Source organism: Sminthopsis crassicaudata, chromosome 6 (assembly GCF_048593235.1).
Source record: "Sminthopsis crassicaudata isolate SCR6 chromosome 6, ASM4859323v1, whole genome shotgun sequence".
Lineage (NCBI taxonomy): Eukaryota > Metazoa > Chordata > Mammalia > Dasyuromorphia > Dasyuridae > Sminthopsis > Sminthopsis crassicaudata.
The window spans coordinates 48772425-48777429 of NC_133622.1; the positions used below are offsets into that span (position 1 = coordinate 48772425).

At 34.5% G+C, this 5005-nt stretch overlaps 1 pseudogene; it reads left to right on the forward strand.

Moving 5' to 3' along the window:
* Nucleotides 1–634: 634 nt before the first annotated feature.
* LOC141547260 (eukaryotic translation initiation factor 2-alpha kinase 1-like) lies at nucleotides 635–2427 on the forward strand (annotated as a pseudogene).
* Nucleotides 2428–5005: the final 2578 nt, after the last annotated feature.

A 5005-nucleotide genomic window follows, 5' to 3' on the forward strand; every position in this document is an offset into this window, starting at 1 on the left:
GGAAAAAGAGCCTACATGTACAAAAATGTTTGTAGCATCCCTTTTTGTTGTGGCAAGAAACTAGAAACTGAGTGGATGCTCATAAGTTAGGGAATGGCTGCATAAGTTATGTTTATATATAATGGAATATTATTGTTCTGTAAGAAACAGTTAGCTGTATGATTTCAGAAAGGCCTGAAGAGACTTACATGAACTGATGCTAAGTGAAATGGATAGAACCAAGAGGCTGAAAGCCCCTGTGGAACTGCTGCTTATTCAGATTGAATCTTATTGAAATACATAGGACCTTTTGGAATATACGGGAATCACCTGACAATAGCTGCTGGAGATCCAAGCCAGACCTGCAGAATGAATCTCCTCTTGTGAGAGGATGATACAAGGAGACTGATAGGAAGTTAATGTTCTCTGACTTCTCTGAATGAGAGACCTTTGCATTGTCTGACCTCTTCCTCTTCTCTCTGCCTCCAATTTATCTCATTCCCAGTCTGCAACACCTATATCAGCAAAGGTTGCCTTGAAACTCCAGATGTGATTCATAGCTGTGGAGGCTCTTGAAGAATTGACCTGTCCCTTAACAAAATCTGGAGTCCTTGAGAAGATCTTAAATGGTGATACTACCCCTGGATTATAGGCAATGCTTGGGGAAGATTTTGGATACAAGAAATATGAAGTGAAGAAATGCTGAATTCTCTGGGTAACCACCACCACCTCTAGGAAGGTGGAATAATTGATAAAATGAAATCAGATGTTTATGCGGAAATCCAGGCTATGATACATCCTCTTCCACAACTGACTTTTCCTTCTGCATTTCAAACAAATTATTGCTTGTTTTTTTTAGTTAGACCATTTGAGCCATATGCATGAACCAGTCTTCCATCATTTAAGGCAGGTGTTTATATTACTTTGTCAAACTTACTAAAATGTGATCATTGTATTGTCTTCCTTGGCCTACAGTGAAGAATTTTGTTTTTTGAGAACTCTGTCATAACAAAGCTGTTATTGAATTAATGAAAATAACTAAGCAGAGAGTTCTTGAGGTTCAGCATGAAGAATATTCTCATGTCCATAGAATCAGAGTAAAGACTTTGTCTTTGAAGCACAAACTTCTCATTATCTAAGAGTTTCAGCAAATTGCTATCATAGGAAAGCGCACAAGGTCAAGAACTAATTACATAGAACATTTTAATTCAATTAAACAATTCTGATTAAGAAGATTACTGAAAAGAATTGTATGAAGGTACTTGGGAGGTTAAGCTTGCTACTGGCAGGTTTGCAACATCTTAACATTGTAGGCTATCACATAGCTTGGATAGAACATGTTCATTCAGCCCAGTTACAAGATAAGTGACTTTCTGTTGTCAAGTTGCCATCTTTCCAATTGGTCTCTGATAAAATAAAGGATAGAGATCAATGTCATGTTCAGAGTGTTGAAAATCGTAGCTCATCCATCATTTTTTTCTGATTTAGAAAAATAAATTTGCAGAAACTTGGGTTGACAATCAGAATAAAATATTAGTAAGATATATTGATTTGATCCCAAGAGATAACAATGAATATGAATCAAAAGAAAATTGCTTAGTTAATACATCTATTAAATGTTAAGCATCATATGCTGCAAAAGAATAATGCATGCCTAAAAGAGAATTTAACAGCCACTGAAAAATATTCTGAAGAAAACAGCCTCATTTGGGAAGAGTGAGGTGAAGTATCTCATACTCAATATTCAGATGCAGGTATATGAAATCTCTTTTTAGGCTTGGATTATTGATCAAAATAAAAATAAGGGATCATCTAGAGATGAACCTTCTTGTTCTTATATTATGAGTGGTGTTGCAAAAAAAAATCAAGAGCTATTGAAAGGTGTATATTACATACATAGCATGGTAGTGGTACACAGAGATCTCAAGTTGAGAAATATCTTTAGACAAGGCAGTGATTATCATGGAAAAATAGGAGATTTTAGTCTAGCTTATAGAGATATCATTCAGAAAGACACAGAATGGACCAATAGAAATGGGAAAAGATTGACACATAATTTCAGGAATGGTTATTAATCTGTATGATTCACCAGAACTGCAAGAATCTGAATATGAATGTAAGTCAGACATGTATATTTTGGGTGTGATTCTTCTAGAATTCTTTCAGCCATTTGGAACAGAAATGGAAAGAGCAGAAGTTTTAATAGGCTTAAGAAATGTTCAGATCCCAAAATCACTTAGCCAGAGATGTCCAATACAAGCCAAGTACATAAAGCAGTTAATGAGGAGTAATTCTTCACAGCAATCATCTCCTGGACAGCTACTAGAAACAGAACTTTTTCAATATTCTAGAAATTTGAATTATGCACTACAAAATAAAGCAGTTGAATTGAGTAGAACCAAGAGAACACTGCACACAGAAATAAGTTTAGGTGATGATCAGTTGTAATTAACTTGGCTCTTTTCACCAATGAGGTGATTCAGGCCAATTCTAAAGACTTGTGATAAAGACAATCATCTCTATCCAGAAAGAAGACTTTGGGGAATGATTGTGGATCACAGGATAGTTTTTCACCTTTTTGTCATTGTTTTTGGTTTGCTTTTTGTTTTCTTTCTCATTTTTTCCCTTTTCGATCTGATTTTTCTTGTTCAGCTTTATAAATGTTTGATATATGTTTAAAAGAAAGGCTGATGTTTAACATATATTGGCTTACTTGCTGCCCAGCGTGGGTGGAAGTAAGGAAGGGAGAAACATTTGTAACACAAGCTATTCACCTTCTGAATTGCATCTGAATTGCAAGGGTGAATGTTGAAAATTATCAACATATATTTTGAAAATAAAAAAGTATTACTAATTTTTTTTTAATTAAGAAGAAAACGTATAAGATTATTAATTGCAGAGAAGGTGCTAAATATGTAGTTCCACACAGGAAGTTCCCTCTGGCAACAACATTCTGTATTCTTCATTTTAGACCTTTCATTAGTGTCACATTTTTATGCCTTATCATGACTAAATTGGAAAGCATGATAAATTACTGGATCTGTGATACATTATAAATCTGTTATCTAAAGAGGAACCCATTAGTCAATCAAAAAATTAAAAGAAAAACATTAAACACTATTATATACCAGTCACTGCTAAGCAGTAGATATGGAAAGAAAAGTAAAGGACAATATATGTTCTCATGTTTAAATGGAATGAAACATACAAACAACTACCTACAAATAAGCTACATGAAGGATAAATTCTTCATCTAAAAAGTGCCTTTTTATATTCTTAAACAATTTATCAATTTGGAAGTACCTTATATTCTTTTTTTATGTGTGTAAATACCATTTTCTTGTTGCACATTAATTATTAGATTCCGAAGGTATAAGTAACCTGGGTAGATAGACAGTAGTGCTAACAATTTACATTCGCTTCCCAGTGTTCCTTCTCTGGGTATAGTTATTTCTGTCCATCATTGATCAACTGGAAGTGAGTTGGATCTTCTTTATGTTGAAGATTTCCACTTACATCAGAATACATCCTCATACAGTATTGTTGTTGAAGTGTATAGTGATCTTCTGGTTCTGCTCATTTCACTCAGCAACAGTTGATTTAAGTCTCTCCAAACCTCTCTGTATTCCTCCTGCTGGTCATTTCTTACAGAGCAATAATATTCCATAACCTTCATATACCACAATTTACCCAACCATTCTCCAATTGATGGACATCCATTCAACTTCCAGTTTCTAGCTACAACAAAAAGAGCTGCCACAAACATTTTGGCACATACAGGTCCCTTTCCCTTCTTTAATATTTCTTTGGGATATAAGCCCAATAACAGCAATGCTGGGTCAAAGGATATGCACAGTTTGACAACTTTTTGGGCATAGTTCCAAATTGCTCTCCAGAATGGCTGGATTCTTTCACAACTCCACCAACAATGTATCAGTGTCCCAGTTTTCCCACATCCCCTCCAACATTCATCATTATTTTTTCCTGTCATTTTAGCCAATCTGACAGGTGTGTAGTGGTATCTCAGAGTTGTCTTAATTTGCATTTATGTGATCAGTAGTGATTTGGAACACTCTTTCATATGAGTGGAAATAGTTTCAATTTCATGGTGATAAAATATTGTAGATAAAGTGGATATGCATCACTTGGGGAATGGCTGAAGAAGCTATGGCTTATGATTGTAATGTCATATTATTGTGCAACATGGAATGCTGAACAGATTTCAGAAAGACCTGGAAAAACTTTTGCATACACATATACAAAGTGAAATAAGCCAAACCAGCAAATCATTATAGACAATATCAACAACCTTGTGTGAGGATCAGCTATGATTGAGTCAGCTGTCCTCAACAATAGAATGATCAAAGACAAGTAAAGAAGACTCACAAAGGAAAATGCTATCCATAACTTGATTGATAAATGATGAGCTTGGAGTACAAATCAAAGCATTTTTTCCAGTTACTTTATTCTTTTTCATGCTTTTCCCCCAATCTTTTTTTTTTTCTTAACAATATTTTACTTTTCCAAATACGTGTAAATATTTTCATTCAACATAAATTTTCATAAGGCTTTGTATTCCAAAATTTTCAACCTCCCTCCATTACTTCCCCACCTCCACAAGATAGCTTCTGATTTCCATTTTCTTCAAGCTGCCTTTTTTTTTAGCAGCTTCCTCTTTCAAATTTCTACACTTCAAATTCTCACTCTCCCTCCTTTCTTTCCTTTTCCTTCTACTGTAGTAGATCTTTTGTTCATTTTCATGTGATATAATGTATTCTATTTTCCCTCCCCTTTCTTCTTCTCCTGGCATAATCTTTTTTCCACCACTTGTTTTCTTTTTTATATCATCACATTATAAATCTCTGTCTTTATATACCCCTTATAAGAATCTACACAAACATACAGTCCTTATGAGATACAAGCACAATATTCCCAGGGAGGGATATAAACAATTTATCCTTTAAAACATATCTAGCTAGATAGCTAGCTACCTATCTATGAACCAACATGCCTATATGTTAGGATT